Here is a 24335-nt window from a genome sequence, read left to right as displayed (position 1 = left end):
GAGAAAACAATTAAAAACTGTCACCTCCTTGTTAATCAGTAAGTGGAGAGCTTTAGCTACAGCTACAGCTACAGCTAGGTGGATTTCAAGCAGGAGAGGGGGGATAGTGTCATCTGATGAAGCAAACAAAAACTAACAAAAATAATGATTTTTAGTGAAGAGTCCAAGTCTGAAGTAGCACTCAGCCTAAAGGGTCTTCTCTTCTTGCCAAATACAACAGAGGTTCCTACAACCTCTTCCAATGCTACACTGCTATCCAGAGAGGTGGCATCATGCAGTGCAGGCATTTAAAAAGAGCCAAGTCTCAGGATTCAATATTTGTACACACCTTATCACGATACATAGGAACGAAAATATGCAGTCATAAAGAGAGAGTTGTTGAAAACCATAAACTTAAATATGGCAGTTAGTATGTCACCTCTGGCTCTTTGAGTGGCATGATTGGTTTAGGACAAGGAACAGTCCATGAATCAGCTGATGATACAGAAGTGGTCTTATTGGTACCTAATCTATTCAACAGCATCACTGAACACCTAGCAAGTTTGAATCAGGACCAACATTTTCAGATCTCTGTCACAGGATTTCACCAGTTTCCTGGGTCATTAAGAACAGCATTACCTTGTACTGACACCTCTCATTTCTAGGGGAAGCAGAGATCCCAGCAAATGTGGCTGCTTGGACTCGATGATCTAAATTTTTCCTTCCAGCTCAACATGCGTCTGTGCTTTTTATATTCCTAAATGTGAAAGTACTTTGTGGGAGACTCCATTAAAAAGCTATCAGCAATGACAGTGGAGGAAGAAGAAAAGTGGTGACAAGGTACAGGAAATCAGTGAGTATAAAAAGCCATTTATCTCATCAAAAAAAGGATTTTTCTTGTTAAAATGTTTGATGTATTTAGAATACGTCAGACTCTAAAATATCTCTATGGAGTGGGTATCATAATTTATAAAGCTAGACATCACACCAAATTGACTCATTGTATTCTCATTGTACATTCACGTGTATTAAGAAATGAATCAAAAACATTGGGTTGGCCAAAAAGTTCGTTCAGGTTTTTTCCATAACAGCTTATGGAAAACCCAAATGAACTTTTTGGCCAACCCGATATTTCCACATGTGTGAATGTGTGAATGGTTTTTATTTTCACACTTTTTCTGCTTTGATACAGCAATACAGACCTGTAGCCTTCACTTACAGTAAATCTCAAACTTAACTTAGATCAGAGTGGATTAGAGTTATGTGGGAATAATAAAATAAACATTTCTTGAGAAGTTACTATGCACCACGCATTTTTCTAAGTGCTTCATGTGTATATAATTCTCATGCTATCCCTATGTGCCAAGTACTACGCTTACCAAAACTCTTTTACAGATGAGCAAAGTGAAGAACAGAGAGATCTAACTCGCCCAAGGACCCACATCTAGGAAGTCCCAGTATTGGTATTTGAACCCAGACGTTCTGAATTCAGAGCTGCACTCAGAGATAAGCTGTTGCTCAGATTCTGGGAGGCCACCATGGATAGGATTTTATGCTTAGGGGCTTGGTACTGGCTCTGTAAGACCATCACAGACAACAAAGCTGAAAACAACCTTCAGTGCCCCAACTCAGGTGGGAAATGCTGTACAAAATTGAAATGGGCTGTTTGGAGAAAAGGCAATGGATTTTTGTTTACATGGCAGACAAACAGCATTGGATAAAGGACCAAGTACAGGTTTAAAGCCAATTCCACTCTACTTATTTTATGTTGTAGTAGGAAATGACAGGTACCAAAAAGGAAACATCTGATTGCTCTCTATGTTGCCCATGTGGAATTCAAAACTATTATTAGGCTACCAAGACCCACCAGGGTAAGCCCTCTTAGATCATTTAGAGACTGGCCCAGTCACTCACTCACATGACAGTTAGTAGAGAAATCCAAATGTCCTAATGGGACTTGATGTCTTTTTAATACTGCCTGCTGAATTTTTTTTAAGTATTTAATAATTTGGGGGTAAATTTCTTATTTTCTTATCATTATCTTTTAGTATTGGAAATTCTATGGAAGTTACTGGTGGAGAGTTAAGGTAGATTTTAGATGGAAGCCCAGCATATAAAAAGTTATAAAAGTGTGGCAGCTTCACTGAAGGGGCTTGGAGTTCTGGAGCTTCCCCCCTCCACTAGTACATCTCCCTCCTGCCCCTGAGGGAGTGCATAAAGGTCTTTATGAAACCCCTAGGCCCCCAGACTACAGTTTGTAAACCACTGGCTGTTACCAAGTGGAAAACAAATGGGCAGCATTCCTGAGCTCTGGAGGTGGTATGATATGTTCTGAGGATCAAGAATGAAGTCAGGTTTTGATGACTCTGCCAGCGTTAGCCAGTAAAGTCCATTTCCCTGAAGGTCTTCATGGGAACGCTAGGGATGGGAGAAGGGAACACCCATGTCTTTTCCTTTTCTGACCCAAGTCAGAAATGCCCAAGCACATGTGATGGGCCAAACATAAGCCCCTTTAATTTAGGGTTTGATGAGCATCCTCACGTCATTCTAAGGAAAGAAAGAGTCAAGCAGAGAAGAGTCTATGAAGGTTATTAGCACATATAGGGAAGGGAGAGGGTGGAAGGATGGATGCCCAGGGGCAGAATGACAGTTTGACAAAAATGGTTCCAAATAATCCCTAAGGACAAAGAGGGGTACCTGAATTAAATTTGAAGATGACTGCCTAAAGGTGAGAAGGCTGAGGAATGGTGCTAGATGCTGGAATGATCACCACCAACACAGATTTTAAACACTCAGGGAGCATACTGAAGGGGATGAAGCAAATTTTATGATGAATTAGGAATGGAAACCATTAAGAACATCTTAAAGTTCAAAAGATTTTGAGCAAGTGACGGCAGGATAAGCATCGTATGGATGGAAAACCTGGACACAGGGGGTGTTGATGTTGGCGCTCATCCCTGTTGAGGAGCCTCACAATATTGGTGTTAAACTTCATCTTGTTATGGACTTTTGCTCTGGTTGATAAGATACTTTTTAGGTCATCTTTATTTTACCCTAAAATTTCACCATTTCTCCCAGCCATTTATGAAATCTACTTGGTGGGTCTCAGCCAGCATTTTTTAATGAAACAGGATAAAAAAATCAAATGCATTTTATACAGTAAGGGTTAGCATTATTTTGTGTGATTTTTGCTTTCATTAAATATATGTGTTTGTTTATGTATACGCATTTATTATGTGTATATGAATGTATGTGTTCTAAGTCACAACATAAAGTATTTTTTTTCCTTACTCTTGGGTCATATTCAAGAAAAATTTTAAAAGTCACTAAATTAGATAACCTGGTAGTGGTGATGCTGTTGAAAAAAAGACACTCTCTTACACTTCAACAGAGAAAGTGAAAAGGTACAACTGTTACAGAGGGCAATTTGGTAATAGGTTCCCAGAGCATCAGAATTATTCAGACCTTTTGATCTTGTAATTCTGCCACTCAGAAGTTAGCCTAAAGAAGTACCTGATCAAATACTTAGATACATATATCTTCCCACAGCATCATGAATAATAATGAAAACCTAGAAACAATCAAGGGATCAAAGGATAGAGTGATGCTTTATACAAATTTTGTGGCAGGTATACATCACACACCAAAGGTTGCTAGTTGTTATTTATCAATACAGGAAGATATTCATGATAAGATTACATCACAATACAAATGGCGTCACCTAATTTTTAAGTTTTTTTCTTAAATGTGTGTCCAGAAAACAAGCCCGTCATTGGTGGCCCAGGGCAGAAAGGAGTCCTGCCCCCTTGGAATCTGTCCCCGCTGCAGCACAGCCGCTGTTGTCAGAGGTACCTCAGTGGCTCCTTGCCTTCTTTCCACAGCCAAAGCCATTGCTGCTCCTCTGAAATAGATGGGGCTCCCCCACTTGGAGAAGGAGGAATGGGTGCCCCCCACCAGGCAGGCCAGCTTTGAGCAAAACCTGGGGCGAGGCATCGCGACTTTCTCACACCGTCTCTTTCCCATCCCCAGGCAGGAGACCCTGGGTGTGGCCGCCAGGGCTGGGAAGAGCACACATTGAGTTACAGGACTGAAGCAGAAATCAGAACGCGTTCTTCTAGAAATAATGTAAGGGAGCACCCAAAACAGGCAGAGGTATACTAGTTGAGTTGGTAGACTTTCCACAAGGAATCATTAGCGGAAAAAAGCAAGATGCAGAAAGTGAGTGTAATGTGATCTCAGTTCTGTAAACAATTACTATGAACGTATGTATGTACATGTACGTATGTCAACATATGATTATATAAGCACAGAGAAGATAAATTTAATTATATGGACTTTACCTGATGAAGAGGCTAATAAAAGGGGATGCGATAGGGGAAGGGACAAAAAGGAAAATCAAGTAAAATTACACTGAAAATTGAAAACAAAAATGTGTCCATAGAAAAATTTCTGAAAAGGCATTTATACAAAAATTGTAAAATCAGTAACTCTGTGGGAAGTGGGGAGGCATTATGAATGTTTCATTTTTTTTCCTTTTCTATTATTTCACTGTCTTTTTTCTAAAATGAATATAGATTTTAATTTTAGAAACATTGATACTTATTTCAATCCTGTCCAGTCTGAGATACTATGACTTCCAGAGCCTGTATCCAAAGATGAACCTCTGGTATTCAGCCCACACAATTCCTTATGAATATCTTGAGTGCTATAGGGGACAGCCTAAAGTGTGAAGCAAGAAATGGGAATAGCGTATAAAGCAGACAAGAAGAAATTAATCCAGCTGGAATAGAAGATGCCTTTTAAGAATATATTTTAAGATTAAATTGATAAAGGGAAATCAATAGGATATCAGGCCTTACATGTCGGATATGCAATATGGACTTGATCTTTGTGAAGGATCAAGTCATTTCATAGGAGGGCACTGTCACATTTTCCTATCAGTACATCATAGCGTCCACTTAGTTTAACTTTAACACTCCGTGAAAACTAACTCTGAAGGGCAGGAGGTCCACACTGCAATGGGATGGTGTTAGTATATGGAATAGAAGTGAAAGTGATGCAGGAAAGTTTTTCATTGAACTCTTTCCTCAAAAAAACAGCAGACATTCTTTTCTAGCTACTGTAGCAAGTACGTCAGTTTTTATAACAAGCTAAGGAAAATTGCTATACAGCTATAAATGTCAGCTTGAGTTCTAAGATTAATATTCTACTTGGTGCTCCGTTTCTTACAGGACAAGATCTCTACAGTTTCATTCTTAGCAATGTTCCAAGCATTATGTTTGGAAAGCACCATGCCTTAATGAAATAAGACCTAAATATGCTCAAGGGGAAATAAAACAGTCTCTACTTAACATTGTAAAAGATAAGACTACAAATACATTTTACCTTGATTAAGCCTTAGTTTAGAACTTGGCAAACTTTTTCTACAAAGAGTCAGATAATAAATATTTCAGGCTTTGCCAGCCCAATGTTCTGTTGCAACAGCAACAGTAGACAATATATAAACAAAATGGGAGTATATTGCAATAAAATTTTATTTTCAAAAATCGATAACATGCCCAATTTTTCCCACAGGCTATAGTTTGCTAATCGCTAACTTAGACAATATAAAATAAACTTCACCAAAACACAAATTAATCTACATTCAGAAATTTACCAAAAAATAATAATTAAATGAGCAGAGATTATTTGATCATTTAAATATTCTACTATTTAAATACTTATTGGTCAATTAAATATTCTACTAGATTTTATGTAAAAATTATTAATTTATACTAGATTTAGTGTGTTTTCCTAGAGCGTTTTTGTATTTTACAAACCCAACAATATAGAGGTGAAGATCAGATCTCCTCTTTAGATTTTAAATTTATTAAATATGGAAGTTATTGTAACTCTATTGGAATCTGTGTGCTTTTTAAGTACATACTTGAGTATGAAAATATTTAGGCTTCTTCTCTATAACTAGCTCTATAGCCCCATTTCTGCTGATGGTAGAAAACAGGTCAACTCTGGATGAGTTCTGGGTCCAGCCCGAGTACTTAGTGCAGGCCTCCAGCACAGTCTTGTTAAAGTTCCAAATTCCCTCACATGCTTTTGGCTTTTCTCCTTCACCCAGTTCCTGAGTTGGCTCTACCGTCCTAATACTAGGGAGGCTCCAGTGTCAGCTGACGAATCTTTGTCCCACTTCTCCCTGGAGCCTGGGTGATTGTGGGCTTCTCCCATGAACGATGATGACCCTAGCATCCTGTGTAACTGACTCTACGTATTTCCTCCTCCCTGACTTTTGGGATCTATTCAGATTTTGACCAAGTTTCCCTGATAACGTGGGGGTAAACTATCAATACAGTATTTGCCCTCACACTTCATCCTGCTTCTAGCCATGGCCACCACGTGGCAGGCCTGGGAACACTTCCAATTCTTCACTCGCTCAGGGCCCCAGGGAACTCAAGGACGCTTCCAATTCTCTGGAGCCCTGAGAAACTGAGATGGAAGATGAGGGACGGGGCAGTCACTGTTATTCTGATGCTCAGATGCTTTATGTTTCCACTTCAGCTCCCCAACTCAGCCACCGTGAGCTTGGTGCCGTGGGGAGAAGAGGCACACTGCTAAGCTCTCAAACAGCAAAGAGGCTCCAGTGCACTTGCTCTCAGACCCTTAAATCCCATGGCAGTAGGGTTGGGGTGGGGGTTTTGAGGAGGTGAGGCAGGGCATCACACCCACCCAAAGTGCTACCTAACACATTCGATTTCCACATGTAGTCCTTTATATCTGGTAGGGAGGACCCTGAGTTTTACACATAAACCTAAGATTTTGAGGTCCTTTATTTTTCTTTTTTCTTTGTTTGTTGGTTTGTTTTTTCTTTTTGGCTGTGTTGGGTCTTCGTTGCTGTGCGTGGGCTTTCTCTAGCTGTGGTGAGCAGGGGCTACTCTTCGTTGCGGTGCGCGGGCTTCTCACTGTAGTGGCTTCTCTTGTGGAGCACGGGCTCTAAGCGCACGGGCTTCAGTAGTTGTGGCACATGGGCTCGGTAGCTGCGGCTCACGGGCTCTAGAGCACAGGCTCGGTAGTTGCGTCGCGCGGGCTTAGTTGCTCCGCAGCCTGTGGGATCTACCCGGGACAGGGCTCGAACCCGTGTCCTCTGCATTGGCAGGCGGATTCTTAACCACTGCATCACCAGGGAAGTCCAGAGGTCCTTTATTTTTAAATTGGTCTTTCTTTGTCAACTCCCCCTTAGTGTCTGGGGTGGGTGATGAGGGGATTCAGAAACAAAACATGACCTCAGGAATGGAGGCCAAGATCTCCTTTATTGTAAGGAGGTTCCTGTCTCTAGTTATAAGCAGCCCAGAGCCCATGGTTGAAAGCTGGTGGGAATATAACACTTGGCTGGAAAAAGGAAGTAGGAGATAAACATTGAAAATGCTCTCTTTAGGACTGTTAGGTTTTAAAGCCTTTTCAGGAGGAGGCAGGAATGTTATTCAGACACACGGACTAGTGATTGGAGGATAAGGTGACTGAGACGAGCAGGAATAACAGGAAATTGGTTCTGAAAGGCCCCCCGAAAGCAGTACTGAATAGTGCAGTTACTATGTTGCTTGTCATACCTTACGGTGACTCAGCAGTCAGCAAAGTGCAGTTCAGAATCCTCAGTTCCCTTTATTTGTTGTCATGGATGGACTCCCTGCTCCCACCGGCATCTAACCCACTCCACTTGCACAATGGATCATTATAATCCCAGCTCTTTGAAGATTTTTCTCCTGAATAATTGCCCTCTCTCTCCTGCATCATTTGTTTCCGGTCTTCTTGAGGCCATTCTTTTTTTTTTTTTTTTTTAATGTATATTTTATTTTATTTTATTTTTTTAACATCTTTATTGGAGTATAATTGCTTTACAATGGTGTGTTAGTTTCTGCTTTGTAACAAAGTGAATCAGTTATACATATACATATGTTCCCATCTCTTCCCTCTTGCGTCTCCCTCCCTCCCACCCCTCTAGGTGGTCACAAAGCACTGAGCTGATCTCCCTGTGCTATGCAGCTGCTTCCCACTAGCTATCTATTTTCCCCAAAGAAGATATACAGATTGCCAACAGACACGTGAAAGAATGCTCAATATCATTAATCATTAGAGAAATGCAAATCAAAACTACAATGAGATATCACCTCACACCGGTCAGAATGGCCATCATCAAAAAATCTAGAAACAATAAATGCTGGAGAGGGTGTGGAGAAAAGGGAACCCTCTTGCACTGTTGGTGGGAATGTAAATTGATAGAGTCACTATGGAGAACAGTATGGAGGTTCCTTAAAAAACTAAAAATAGAACTACCATACGACCCAACAATCCCACTACTGGGCATATGCCCTGAGAAAACCATAATTCAAAAAGAGTCATGTACCACAATGTTCATTGCATCTCTATGTACAATAGCCAGGACATGGAAGCAACCTAAGTGTCCCATCATCGGATGAATGGATAAAGAAGATGTGGCACATATATACAACGGAATATTACTCAGCCATAAAAAGAGGCCATTCTTATCAGCATACTTACATGCTGTATTGTCTGATGTCTTTAAAAAGATAACAACTCCCTCCAGCTATCAACCCTTTGCTCTGCTCCTATTTATAGCAAAATTTCTCAAGATTTGTCTGTACTCACTGTCTATTCCTCACTTCCCATTCTTAGGAAGGAATTGGGTATGTTTTAATCCCTTCTAAATAAGCATTCATCCTAAATCACCCCAGAGAAACCTCACCCACATAAGGATCTGCTGGTTATTTCTCAAACCTCATCTTCTAAAGCCTCTTGGCAGCATCCGGCACAGCCGGTGATTCTCTCGTTCCCCAAATGCTTTCTGCAGTTGGCCTCCAGAATATTATATTCTTTAAATATGCCTCCTATCTCACTGGCCCCCTATCTCACTGGCCCATCTTTCTCAGCTGCCTTTGCTGCATCCACCTCCTCAGCTCTCTTCTCTACCCTTACTTTCCCTAATCAGTGTACTCAATTCTTGCTTTAAATTATCTTAATATCATTTTCAAGCTGATGATTCCTGAATCTTTATCTCTATTCCTGACATCTCCTCCGAAATCCAGGGAGCCGACTCTACATCTCTACTCAGATATGTAATAAGCACTTCATATGTAATTGTTCTGAATAGAACTTCAAATCCTCCCTTAGCCTTAAGACAAAAAAAGCAAAGAAATATTGAACTGTAGCTCATAGTTTATTTTTCACAGTGATATGCGTTAGCAATTCTGAAACTATTTTGTATATATTGCAGGATTGAGCAAATGGGTCAACATACTGAGAATAATAGGAACCAGGTTTCTCACTGGCTTGTTGTTTGGAGAAGAAATTACAAATACAGAAATGGAGAAGTTAAAAGTATTAGTATAAACTTGGGGTGTTTGACATAGATCAATAGATGATAGACAGATAGAGTAACTAAATATAGAAACACACACACACACACACACACTTCTCTCCTGCTGAGAAGACATAGAAGCACTGACACCCCAGGAACAATAGATCTTGATTTCAAAATGCCATTCCTCACAAAAAGGAATCAGGATTTCTTGGAAACCGAGGAGCAAGAAAAGTAGAAGGTAAGCCTGGAGCATATTCCTGTGCCAGAAAGTAAGGAATTGTTCAAAGAATAATGGAGATAGGTCAAAAGGACAGAACTAGCATGAAGAAACTCTCACTGGCTAAACTTGGGAAGTTTGAACATCAAAATAATTAGTAATGGCAATATATAAAAATAATCCTTTGAATAAAACAAATATCCATGAGATAAAACTAATATAAATACATTGATAAATGCAGGGGAAAGTAAAGCTTTACCTTAAAGTATAATGACAACTAATAAATGTGAAAACAACGATAGAGTTTGGGGGGGATGGAAATCACTATTTTGCAACCATCTTTGTAAGACTTGATTTAGCAAAGAATCATCAGTGGATGATAAAACTAGTGGTTGAGTGTTTGACGAGGAACAGGATATTAATCTCCAAGTAACTGTCTGTAGATTAACAGCAAAGTGAAATACAGTAACTGTACAGTGGAGAGAGGTGGTGGACATTACCTTAACAAAGTAATCAAAGTTAATGTCACCAATAATAAGGCAATGCTCCATTATATGCTTCTTGGTGTGATGCAGTGAGGACATAGCATTTGTAGTATTCCTGCTGAAAATGCTTGCTGATCTAATCATAAGGAAACCTGAGATAAACCCAAATTAAAGGACATGCTAGAAATTATTTTGCCTCTCCTCTTAAAAATTATCAAGGTCTAGAAAGACAAAAATGAGGAACTGTTTCAGGTTAAAGGATACTGAAGATATAGGGAAACTGAAAGTAATGCATAATACTGGGCTGGAAAGAAAAAAAAAAAAGACAATATTGGAAAATTGACTTTGAATATAGAATATAAATTAGATGAGAAATAACATTCAACAGTAAATATACTGTTTTGGATCATTTTATTGTACTTATGTAAGTGAATTTCTTGTTCTAGGAAATGCACTCTCAAATATTAAGGGATAAAGGGTGATTTGCAACTTTTTTAAATGATTCATAAAGAGAAAAGGAATGTTAAAGCAAGAGAGCTAGAATGTAAATAAGTGGTGAATCTGAATATGAAGTAGAGAGTGTATACTATTTTTACAACTTTTCTAGAAGATTGAAATTGCATTAAAATTAAAAGTAATGTTTATATCTGTGTTATTTTAGAAGAATCAGGAGTGGCAGAAAGGTCATAAATAATGTCAGAAGCTAATATCAAGTTCAACAAGAAACAACAACACGAAACATAAGTGAGGATATGCTGAGAAGAAGGAGTTCAGAATTTTACCACATAAAGGAAGCTGTTTCCAAGGGTTACGATGTCTAAATCATGGCCTCACTAATAATGGCTGTGAAAAAGGAAGATCAAGATCCTGGCATTGTGACAGTTAAGGAATGAAGAGGCCAGTCATCAATACAATGCTTGGAGTCTACAAAGATGACAAGAGTGATTGAGAGAAGTCTTTGTCTACAACTAAGTGTTGAAGTCATCAAATAAGATGGAATAAGTAGATAACAGCAACGAAGTTGGGGAGAAGGTGGCATTAAGTGAATAACATTGGGAGTCCAAAGAAAGGCATTAACAAGGGTTTGTGGGGAGCAGTAAGGAAGAAGCAGATAAATGGAAGCTTAACGTGTAATGACCTTTCCAGGATCAATGAGGGAAGGTAGGAAAAAAGCCCTCTGTTTGAGAGGGTGGCCAGAAAAGCAGTATCATCAGGGGAAAACCATGTTTCACTTAAATAAAAGGAATTGAGAGCATTCCAAGGAAATGTCAAAACTGCGGGGTTGTCTCTTCAACAAATGGTGCTGAGAAAACTGATTATCCACATTCAAAAGAATAAGTTGGATCCTTACCTTACAAACTATACAAATACAAAATCAACTCAAATGGACCAAAGACCCAAATAAGAATTAAAAACTATTAGAAGAAAATATAGTGGAAAATCTTCATGATGTTGGATTTGTTAATGATTTCTAAAATACAACACCTAAAGCGTAAGCAATGAAAGAAAAAATACATAAATTGGTTTTCAACAAAACTGAAAACTTATACATCAAAGGACACATTAAGAAAGTAAAAAGTCAATGCACAGAATGGGGGAAAATATTTGCAAACTATATATCTGATAAGGTCTAGTATTTAGAATATAGAAAGAACTCTTACAACAACAAAAAGACAATTTTAAATGGTCAAAGGACTTGAATAGACCTTCCTCCAAAGAAGATATACAAACAGCCAACAAGCACATGAAAAGATGCTCAATATCATTAGTCATTAGGGAAATGCAAATCAAAACAATGAGATAGGGACTTCCCTGGTGGCACAGTGGTTAAGAATCCGTCTGCCAATGCAGGGGACACGGGTTTGAGCCCTGGTCTGGGAAGATCCCACATGCCGCAGAGCAACTAAGCCCGTGCGCCACAACTACTGAGCCTGCGCTCTAGAGCCCGCGAGCCACGACTACTGAGCCCATGTGCCACAACTACTGAGGCCGCGTGCCGCAACTGCTGAAGTCTGTGCTCCTAGAGCCCGTGCTCTGCTAAAGGAGAAGCCACCGCAATGAGAAGCCTGCGCACAGCAATGAAGAGTAGCCCCTGCTTACCACAACTAGAGGGTCTGTGTGCAGCAATGAAGACCCAACGCAGCCAAAAATAAAAAAACAACAACAACAACAACGAGATACCACTTCACACCTGCTAGGATGGCCATAATAAAAAATGGAAAATAACTGTTGGTGAGGACGTAGAGAAACTGGAACCCTCATACATTGCTGGTCGAAATGTAAAATGGTACAACCACTGTGGAAAACAGTTTGGTGGCTTCTCAATAAGTTAAACCTTGAACTACTACATGACTCAGCAATTTCACTCCTAGGTGTGCATGTATGTGTGTGTATATATACAAAAGAAAATTTGCATGCAGATGTTCACAGCAGATCTATTCACAATAGCCAAAAGGTGGAAATAACGTCCACAATGGATGAATGGATAAACAAAATGAGAGAAATCCATACAATGGGATATTATTTAGCTATAAAAAGGAATGAAGTATCAATACTTGCTACAACATGGATAAATCTTGAAAAAATTATGCAAAGTGAAAGAGACCAGACACCTAAGACCACTTATTCTATGATTCCATTTGTATAAAATATCCAGAATAGGTAAATCCATAAAGACAGAAATCAGGTCAGCAGATGCCAAGGGTGGGGCGGCGGGGTGGGGGAACATGGAAGTGGCCACTTAATGGGTACGGGTTTCTTTTCGCAGCAATAAAAAAGTTCTAGAACTAGATAGTAACGACAGTTGCACAATATTATGAATGTACTTAATGCACTGAATTTTATACTTTAAATTGGTTAAAACAGTAAGTTTTATGTTGTATATATTTTACCACAATAAAAAAATGCAGGTTATTTTAGAGAACCTGGTAGAAGTAGCTAGACAGGTGTGAAATTCTATCAAGTGTCTGCAGGATGGGGAACAAGCAGATGGGAGGAGTTGCATGAAGACACCAAAAAGAAACTTTGGAACCAAATTTTGAAGAACTTTGAACGTCATATAAAAGAGTTTGGACATTACTCTAGAATCAATAAAGAACCACTGAGGAGTTTTAAGCAACCTGGTAAATCGATCTGAAGAAGTTCTAAAGTTACTGTAACACTCTTTTAAATGGAGGGCTGATATGACATCTAAACATCTATCAGAAATTCTCTTTTATTGACCGTTTCATTAAATAGACTTGATTAAATTATTTCCCTCTCTGTCCCCAGAAGCCAGGGTGCAAAAGTCCTTTCCTGGTATATAATTTTTCCAATCTCCTTCTTAAACTGTAAGCCAAAAGTAGCCAGACTGGTGGCCATCCCTAACAAGGTTTTAATAGGTCTCTTAGGATGCTTTTTACAAAAGGATACGAATGCCTCCCTCAACAATTAGTGGACTGAACGCCTAGGCTATTTTAACAAAAATATTTCCCCTGCTCCCAGGCAGCCCTGAAGCTTCCTCCCAGCTGGGGGATGATCCCTGTGCCTAAGCCCAAAAGCCAGGGCTGCTAACATTTCATGGCAGGAAGTCAACTCCGCAGCCTGCAAGTCTGGCATGTAAGGCATATAGATCTATCTTTAATCAAAACCACAGACAGTTGGCACTTCGGGCACTCCAAGAATGCAGACAGGAATTCTCTATGATCCAGCCCTGGCCAAAAGCTCCCATGAACACCTGACATTGAGAGACTTGGTAAAATCCATTCTTAACTCTTCACTCTTTGAGATGAGTTAAACACTATCCTATCTGAGACAGATGAGTTCATAAATCTCACACAGAGGCCTCGTGATCATAGCTCTCCAATTATGTGCCTTTCCTGGATTTTAAGGTATTATAGCTTCAGATTCAAATGTTCAACTAAAAAATATTTTTATTTTTTAAAATCAACCACACATTCACCAGGGTTCATTCAAGACCCTTCATGAATTGCCCATAGTCACTCTAACCTTCTAGACTCATCTCCCACTGTTCCCCCACAGAACCCTAACTTTTGCCCATTTATTTCATTAGTTGTGTGTCTTCTGATGTGTCAGTTGCTGAGGATTCTAGGATGGGTTAGACACGGTTTCTGCCTTCATGGTATTATATCAGCTCAACAGAAAGACAGACATTGGGCTGTCATAGGAACAAGGCATTTGCCAAGAATGTCTCTCCAGCACTGTTTTAGTACCTGTCAAATTTTTTTGCCAAAGATCTTCGGAGCTTTATGAAATTAGTGACACCTCCCCATTCTAGGCAGGACTTGACTTTGCATTGTTTTAATCACAATGAGATGGAAGCTTAGGACAATTAGACCAGTCAAGAAAGCTTTACTGTCCCTTTTTGTCTGACAAAATGTGGTGCCAAGCAGCACCCAGGAAACACCAGCTGTGCCCCTGCTCTGAGCAGGGTGTGTGTCTCCCCACCTGAGGGATCCAGGATTCCTAGGGTATGTGTACAAATCCACAGTCAAACCTCATGGCCTTTACCAAGTGATGGCTGCAAAAGGTGAGGGGGTGTTACATCCTTCTGGTGCAACGTGGGCCTCAAACTGTGCTATCGAATCACAACTCTTTTACTTCTTTTGAGTCATAAAGGGGCAAATCTCTTTCTAACCTGTTACAGAATCACTAAACAACATGCAGAATTGTGGACAACTTTATCTCAGAAATGTTTACGAGATCCACATGCTTTCTCAGCTTGTGTGATATGTAGAATGTATTTTATAGTGACTTGTTTAAGAATAATAAACAATGAGCACAGTTTGTTAATCCTATTTGTTTCTCATGAAAAGAGAAAAAAATAATTATACCTTAAGTGTCAGGGATTTTGAGGCCATTGGTGGATGGTTCCTTGACTGGGCTAAGGGATGCCCAGATAGCTGGTAAAACGTCTCTCTCCCTCTCTCTCCCGCCCCCTCTGTCTTGGAGCTGGGACATCCATTTTCTCCAGTCTTCAGACATCAGAGTTGCTGGTTCTTGGGTCTTTGAACTCCTGGGCTTACACCAGCACCCCTACCCCTCCAGGTTCTCAGGCCTTAGGCTCAGACTGGTAGTTACGCCATCGGGCTCCCCTAGTTCTCAGGCCGTTAGACTTGGTCTGAATTATACCACTGGCTTTCCTCGGTCTCCAGCTTGCAGATGGCAGATTGTGGGATCTAGCCTCTGTGATCATGAGTCAATTCCTATAACAAACCTCCTCATATATATCTGTCGATATGGATATAGATCCTATTGATTGTGCTTTTCTGGAGAACACTAATATACCCTTTAAAGAGGAAATTGACTGAGAAGCTCCCACAGCAAATATCTAGCATAGTACTGAGCACATGGGAAGTATGTGATGTCACACTAAGTTTAGTAGTAAGTGTGCTTCCATAGGATACATATTCGCCTTGAATTTCCAAATAGCACTTTTTTAGTGCCTATTAGGTCAATTCTATTTACGTACAGGAATTCTATTACATAATCAGTGACTAAATTTTCATTAATCTCCCCAGCCCCTGCACTTTGCAAGCTAACACCCATTTTTTTTCCCCATGGGAACAAAAAGTTTGCTTTATTCAGGAGGCCAGCAACCTGGGGGTATGTGTCCAAAAACCAACTCTGAAGATTCTGCTTGACCATGAAAGTTTTTAAAGGGAGACCAAACTAACACCAATTTCTGATGCATCTAAGTGAGTCATTAGGCATACAGTTTCTTGTCTGTTATTTCTACTATTTCTACCCTATGGGTCAACCATTCCATACTGCTGGAATGGAATTTAAACAGAGGCAGTAATAATTGTGAACTTTGTATGTAGAAAAGAATTATTGTGGGGCACCTGTGAACCATGTCTGAGTGTTCATTTTGGACTGCATCAGTGTGAAACATCACTATTCCAAGGCTATTAGAGTCTTGGTGCATCCCAAGTGGACCAACATGGAAATCTTTCTCTTCTCCCTGCCCTCCGGGCTGTAAGGCAGCCCAAGATCCTCCACAAAGCTCATAGAGTCAATTCACTGTCTGCTTTGCAGACCCAACTCTCTCCAAGGCCAGTTCAAGGTCTAGATTTAGATGGAGATAGTAGGAATTTTGCCTTAATTTCCAACCAAGGAGCCCTCGGCTTTGGAATTATTAGTTCTTGATTTAAAAAGAATTTGTTTTCCCTGAATCAGTTTTATATCTATTAGCACTTAGAGGACAGGTAATTATTTGGTATCCTAGAACGCCAACAGGCTTAAAATTGGCCATTTCTAAACCAGCTCAGTTTCACTTTCCAGGATAGTTTCTTTATGACCCCAGGGCAAAGGAAAAGAGAGAGTGAACACTGAACTCTTCAGTTCTAACTCCTCCTCTCCCTAAACACACACACACAAATTCTGCAGTTGAAAAGGCAGATCCAATACAGTCTAGAATATCCAACACATCTTATGGGTCATCTGGTCTCTATTTCTCTCCCAAATAACAAGAGCAAGATTCTATTACAGAAAAAAATCCAGAAGAAATATGGGAGGAGAGAAGATCAATAGCCATATAAAGTAGGAAGTAAATTTAACCTCAGCAAAAATAAAAATTCTAATAATGAAAATCCTCAGCAAACAAAGGAAATCCATCCCTGGAAACATGATACGGAAGGTAGATGGTCATGGCAGGGGGCTCTAGAGAGGATATACAGTTTGACTGAGAAATTAAAGATTCTCTGAAATCCAAACACATTATACAGAAGTCACCTGGCTGCTTGCTGTCCAGCCAAAGTACAACCTAGCACGGCTTTCCTTCCCACATAGCAGGAGAAGCCACCAGGTGTCAGTGAAAGCTAGAAAATAAAATCAAGTTTGGGTGTTTTAAAAAAAATAACTTGCCTGAATTTACACTAGGAGATAACATTCTGGACATGTTTTAATAGTAATACTAAAAAGTAATGATAATAAAGAATATCAAATACAGAAACTCACACAAATTATCGAAAAAGTTTGTTAATGAACACCATAATAAATGAACTCCCAATTTTTCTCATGATTCCAGAGAATGTATGTCTTAGTTAACCAATGCCACATTGGGAGAGGAAGAAACAGTGCTTCCTACTGATCAGACACCCAGCAAATAGCAAAATTATTTTAATAAACTTGGCCATCAGACGCATTCCCACCTGAGATCAGCACAAGCATCACGTGAAATGGGCAGCTGTTAGAGGATCACAGCTTTTGATTAATTCCAGGGAATTTTACCTGGCTTTTCCACTCTCCCCACGCAAATAACCTCGCTCAGATTCTTACTGGCAATTTTAGAGAAGGTTCTGCCTATTTAGGGAATTGCCTCTGCCACAAAGAATCAAGTGAAAATCATCAGCTCACCTCAGTGGGACCTGAAAATTACCATGCTTAGAACAGATTGGCACCTCCCAGAAAATTTCATATTTTTCTACTTCAAGGTCAATGGGTTCTTGCGGGGGCCTCGCACGGACTTTCAAATTAGCCATATTCTTGATAATTAGCTACCCCTCTTTGCCTCAAAAGCAAAGAAGAAACAAAAACCAATATTTTTATACCACTTTATGCTTATAAGACAACATTTTCACTCACATTTGATATTAACAGCAATCCTGTGTTGTGGGTAAAATAATTGCATGCCCATTTTATAGATGAGGAGATGGAGGTTAAACAATTAACCCAAGTTTGCACATTGGGTTAACTTCTCAGCATCAAGTTCTCCACTTGTAAATTTTTCTGACTCAGCTCTAAGAGAAAATAAAAATAAAGAGCCATATGCTCTTAAAAATGTTTTCAGTTTCCATAGAAAATCACCATATAAAGGTAGAATAAAGAGACAAATACAGTTATCCAGCAGAAAAAAAATTAAAACATTCAATACTGCAACTAAAGAAATTTTTGTCAAAATCTAGCTAAAGATATTAAACTTGTCATGAGACTATATCATTGTAAACAAAATAGAAGTTATATATTTATCATATATCAAAATACACATTTTTTTTAATCCATGTCTTTGGCAGGAACAGAGTGGGTTGTGAGCCAAATTCACTTAATGTTTGCTTATAAGGCTTAATTTTATATTTTAAAATTTTAATGTGAAGAAACTAGGAGAAGTGGAAAAGTACAAGTTATGGGGGTTTGAGAAGGAGCCTTAATAATATAAACCATTTACCCTCCTGAGTTCTGAACTAAGCGAGATAAACAGAAGTCGGGCAAATCAGACTACCGATGTCAGCTTTACATGAGCTGTTGGAGAACGTGACTCAGGTGGGAAGCAGCAGCGGTCCCTGATAATGCACCCTGAACAGATTTACCCAGAAGCCGGACCCAAGGCAAAGATCTGACCCCAAGTAGTATACCTGGGAGTTAATCCAAGCAGAAGAGTGAGGGAATGAGACAAGGAAGGGAAGAAAGCCAGCAAAGAGCACGTCCTAAAGTCAGTTACCGATATACGAGTGTATAACTGAATCACTTCGCTGTACAGCAGAAACTAACACAACATTGTAAAGCAACTGTATGCCAATAAATATATATATTTTTAAGTATCAAAAAATAAATAAATAAATAAAGTCAGTTCCCACCGTGGGCAGCCTGTTCCCAATCCAGCTGGGGAACTCTGGGGGAAAGCAGAGAACACACCTCTGAGAGTTGTCTCACCCCAGTGTCTCTGAAACTAGCTCTTTATTCATCAACTCCCACTCCATCCTTGTTGGAGAGCTGCCTCTAAGGGCATCAACTCTAGGGCACTTCCAGCTTGTCCTGTGCATGGGCCAAGCACGTTCGTGTGGCCAGGAACACACACTAAGAAAGCGCAGGCACTGGTAATAAGCAACCTTCTGCCTGTAGAGGTGAAGGCTGGGAGGAGAGAGATGGGGCACCCACAGCACTTGCTGCACCCATCGAGTCACAGACAGCACAGGCCAACCTCGCCACATGCCCAAGAGCAGACCAGCTGTTAGGCTCTCCTGAGCCAAGAAAGAGAAAGGGATTGAGTCATGTGTGCTCAGCTCCTCACCCAGAGTCACATCAGCTAAGTCACGCTTCTGCCGAGAGGAACAAGTGAGGGAGCAAGAGTGGCCAGGGGTGAACGCTGACAGAGCTACGGGAAAAGGGGCCCCCACAAGGACAGTCCGGGCTGAGAAGGGTCTAGAAACATTACCTAGAACGTCTTCACTCATCTTTTTACCTCTTGTTACCAAAAAGAAATCCCGAGCAAGCCACTTTTTCCGGTTTGACTTAGGTTTCACTGAATTATTAGCATATTTCTACATAAAGAATAGAAAGTATAATTTGGGCACTACAGATCCAAAACAAATACCTTTAACAGAGCCGACTGGCATAAAAATTACTTTCAGATGTTTTATATATATGTATCTCCTCTAAGGGAGAATTCAAATCATAACCCAATGGTTGGGTAGTAAAAATCAGTCTACTTTAAAATATTTTTATAACTCCCAGATACCAATTAAATTGACTTAAAGAGGTGAGAAGTAAATAGGCAGAAATAAACGCTATGAACAGCAAAATAGCCAAGAATATAACTTGTCAGAAAAAAAGAAAAGTTTGTATAGGGTTATACCATACTTATGCTAGGACTTAAATAATTTCTGGATGTGGCAGACCAACACATCATCTAATTTATTTTATTAGAAAAGGGAAGCCTTTCTGACATGAAAAATATATGGCAGCTCAGTGTATGTATGTATGTGTCTATGCATATATACATGTATGTATATATACATACACACATAGGCTGTGCGTGTTCGTGTATGTGTGCTTATGTGTATATATCACTGACTTATTGGATGGAGATTAAGTAATGGCCTTTGGCAATTTTCAGCTCTGTAGGAAGTGGAGACAACCAATATAGATCTATAAAGTTTCCATAACAAAAGCGAGTGTGTGCTATGAGAAACAATGGACTACCTTTAGAGCCAAAAATCATGTATTTATTCATTCCTCATTCATTTATTCATTCCACAGCAACTGAGTGCCTACTTGGCAGATGGAAGATTACGAAAGAGCAGAAAAGAGGTTGTATATGTTATCTATTGCTGCATAACAAGTTAACCCAAATGTAGTATCTTAAAACAACAAAAATGTATTATCTCACAGTGTCAGGAATCTGAGGGAGGCTTAGCTGGGGGCATCTGGCTCAGAGTCTCTCAGGAGGCTGCAGTCAAGGTATCAGTTGGGGCTGCAGTCATCTGAAGTCCTAGCTGGGCTGGTGGATCTGCTTCCCAGGCCACTCATGGGACTGTTGCCCACAGCCCTCGGTTACTCACCCCATGGTCTTCTCCAAAGGACTGCACACAATATGGCAGCTGGCCTCCCTAGAAGCACATGCTCTAAGAGAAAGAGAGCCACCAAGAAGGAAGCCGCCTGGCAATCTCTTTTGAGACAAGTGTATTTGGAGCCTTGAGTCACCATGTAAGAAGTGCTGCTACCTTAAAACCACCATGATGGAGACAGCACATGGAAAGGGCACATAGACCCACAGAAAGATGCCCGAGGAGCCCCAGCTGTGGGAGCCCTCGGCCCAGGCAGAAGACCTGTGAGTCTGGAGGCCTTAGAGACCACCCAGACCCAGCCACGGAGGGACTGCAATCCCATGAGAGATGCCAAGTGGGAACCCCCTAGCTGAGCCCAGTCAACTCAGCACTAGCAGAGATAATAAGAGATTGTTCTAACAAACCACTACTGGAGGGTGGTTTGTTACACAATAATAGATAACCTGAAACAGATCTTATGAAGAATGCAATCTCCTTCAACTTTAACAAGAAAAAGGATTAAAAGGCATCGTATATTTGCCAAAAAGACTCCGTTGTATTTTAGAAGGGTTTTGGCAACCCTGGAAGCCAGCGATTTCATTCTCCCAGTTTCCCCTCTCCCCTTTATTCTAAGGCCTCCTGCAGCACTTTTTCTAATGCAGAAGCTCAGCTCTGTCAAACCTTCTTCATTACAAAACAAGTGAAACACCACTTTCTAACCCCTCAGTTTGGAAATTCTAGTGGTCCTCACTTTCAGAAACGGCTATTTTGAGAGAGAAAACTACCAAATGACTGACGAAATGCTACTTTACTGGAAGACAGCAGCATCAAAAGGTCACTTTCAACACAGCATTAATATAAATGTTGTGTCTTAAAACACGTGTAAAACCTTCATGGGCGGCTCCTTTTAATCACCACACCAGGAGGTGTTTTACTTATTGAAGGACAACAAAGGCAGGCAACTATCAGGGAGGCATTTGCTTCCCAGATCTAACTTACAGGATGCTACCTGTGAATAACAATCACAGCATCTGCCAACGAGATCAATCACCCCCTCCCCCTCTTCCCACGACACTAACTGAAGCGGGAAGGCAACGGGGGTGGGTGGTGGCCAGCAAGCAGAGAACAGGGGCTGGGCAGGGCAGGGCAGGGCAGGGCAGGGGGATAGGTGAGGTGAAAGGAAGTGAAAAACCCGAGCTCTAACTCATCAACTATTTCTCCCTAAGTCCGTGGCAGCTCTCCTACATGGGAGTTAGAGTGGCCACATATGCTAAATATGAACTAAGTGGCCTGGTCCTCCTCTCTACAGGTACAGAAAGTCAAAACAGCTTTGCTGTCAGATCATGGCCTGAATATTTGATTGGCTCCATAGATCTCAGAGGCCTTTGCTGCAGGTTTTTGACATTTACTTACTGGCCTTTAACTCTGGGCCAGCTCTGCTCTCTATTACAAGTGCAACATAGAAATGTGGTCATGAAGTACTTTGTTGGGTTCAGTCACTCTGCAGGTCAACTCCCGGTTCCTCATGCCAACCCAGAGAGCTTACTTGACACTGTCATTACTTCCTGAGAGAAGCATTACAGTTAGCTCATTATTTAGGTTACTATGATATGGGAATGCCTAACACGAGTGTGTTGGATAGAAGGTATGCGTTCAACAAATGCAGTTCATGTGACGATGGCACTAATCGGCAAGCTTGAGTAAGCCCTAACCTTGGCAGCAATGGTTCAAGTCTAGCAGCACATTTGAATCACCTAAAGGGCTTTTAAAAATGCTGATGCCAAGCCTGCCCCAGAACAGTTATATCAAAATGACCAGGAGTGGGAACATGGCATTGGTATTTTTAAGAGCTCCCTCATGATTCTCATGTGCAGCTAAGTGAATTTCTGCTTTATGTTATTTTCATAGACAATTAATCCTTATTGGTTTCAGAATCAATGTTTTTGAATGCCTTCTCATACTGTAGGGCTGACCACCCTTACTGTTCACCTTCAACTGTTGCTACAGGTAGTACTGCAAATGGCCCTAAATCCTTACTAAAAGGAAATTTACCAGTTAAGAAAAAATGGAAGACTATTAGAAAAAGGAGAGCTCTTAGAAAAATTGTCTGTTGCTTGAAAGTAGAAATTCTGTACTCAATATTATCCTGAGTCTAGTCACTCCCCTAAAAATTTAGCAATTGTTTCTAAGTATCTTATGTAACCCAAACAAATCTGGGTGCCCTCTAGACCAGAATTGGCCTAGTGTTGTATCCATAAGCCAGCACAAATATATCTCCAAAAGGCCTTGACAAAGGGTATAAGTCTTTACTTATATTTCTTGAAAAGTGAGAGAGAAGAAATTATACAGCACAAAACATAGCAAAGTAAGCTTAAAAACACCATCTTCCCCAAATCCCACATCACAGCATAGCAAATGTCTCTAATATCTCCTCCCTGCTCTTTCAGAAACACCCTGTCTTTCAAAAACTCAGCCTACTCAGGATTTTCCATTTCTCTCTCCTTCTTCAAATCCACTCTTTCCTCCTACAAATAGCTTTCTGTCTCTATAATATTTCTGTCATTGTTACCTTTTATGTTTTATGCCCAGCATCCATAATTTCTTATTCTAGTAATAAAAGCACGTTTTCTCAGGAAATCACCCCCTTTCTTGAAAGTGTTTCAAATGTAGCTGAGCAAACCTGTCTCCAAGGCTGAGTGCGAGAGCTGGCCATCACCTATAATCCGCAGTGACCTGTCTGTTCAGGGTGAGCACAGGTCAGCCAGGCCAGTTAGATGCAACGGGACAACTTCAAGACTGCTTATGCTGTTAGACAAAGACTTTCTCTTTCTTCTGAGGATACCAGCCTTAGAGATACATCTCTAATTGCCCTAAGTGAGCACAGAAGCCTGAGAATGAAACCAACAACAAGGACATAGAACGCAGGGGTGGAAAATAGGTGCACCTGGGTGTGACAGCATTGCTCAAGTAGGTTAATCCCAAACCTACTAAGCTTTTGATGGAATCCGGCTGCGCTTCAAGAAAAACTACCCTGTTTCACAAATGAAAGAGAAACTATTTTAAAGTATATTGAGTTAGGTTTCTGTCACTTGACACTGAAAGTTATATGCAATACAGAAACCAGTGCTTGGAAATAGGGAATAGTATTATAAATAAGAGTCCATAATGGGGAACTGGCCAAGCTGTGATAGGTTAGATGGCAGTAAGGAGACCTCTGGCCTAACTAAGCTAAGAAGTTGGAAATGTTTGTTACAAGGTGATTTACCTGTTGCACCTGGGGATATAGAGAACATGTCTAAGAAGGCTGGAATATTAGGGAATTTTGCAGAAAAACTCTAGAATGTAGGGATGTATCGGTTACTCCTTGCCGCCTCCACTAAGCTCCAGCAAGAAAAAAATTTCTTTTACAAAGAACTCCTATGCACACTTGCCCTTCTGGAAACAGAGGGAAAATAAAACCTTGCTAAGAAAGACCCTTTCTACGTACAAGTAATTTGGAGAAGCTTTAAATTCTGTTTGCATTTTACTTGCAGGGTTTGAGATACTAAGCCCCAGGATAATGTTGGAATTGAAGATAAACGTGGAGCAGGAGATTAGACAGCAAGAGGAATCAACAGCCTTCTCCCTCAGGCTTCTTAAAACCTGTGAACTTCCTATTTTAAAAGGAGACAATCAACCCCAAGGAAAAGAGCCAGTCACTGGACTTCGGGTTAGGGACAAGGGAAAGATAAGATGGGACTTTGACCTATCTTGAGACAGAGGCCAAACTGGAGAGTATTAAGCTGATCTCTGGTCAGATGGACGGAACTCACTCTAATCTCAATTCAGGGGCGCTGACTTGACAAGATAACTAGCTTTGTTTTTACTAAAATTGACTGGCTGCAAACAGAGCCCAAACCTACTAAGCTTTTAAGGGAATTGTGTTTTCAGAGAATCCTCGGTCTATTGAACAAAAGTCCACACATATATTTTTCTGCAGCTTTTCTTTTTTCAGTTAGCAATGTCTCGGGAAGAGTTTCATACCA

This window comes from Eschrichtius robustus, chromosome 17, assembly GCF_028021215.1.
Source record: "Eschrichtius robustus isolate mEscRob2 chromosome 17, mEscRob2.pri, whole genome shotgun sequence".
In the NCBI taxonomy this organism is placed as follows: domain Eukaryota; kingdom Metazoa; phylum Chordata; class Mammalia; order Artiodactyla; family Eschrichtiidae; genus Eschrichtius; species Eschrichtius robustus.
This window is presented reverse-complemented; position numbering follows the sequence as displayed.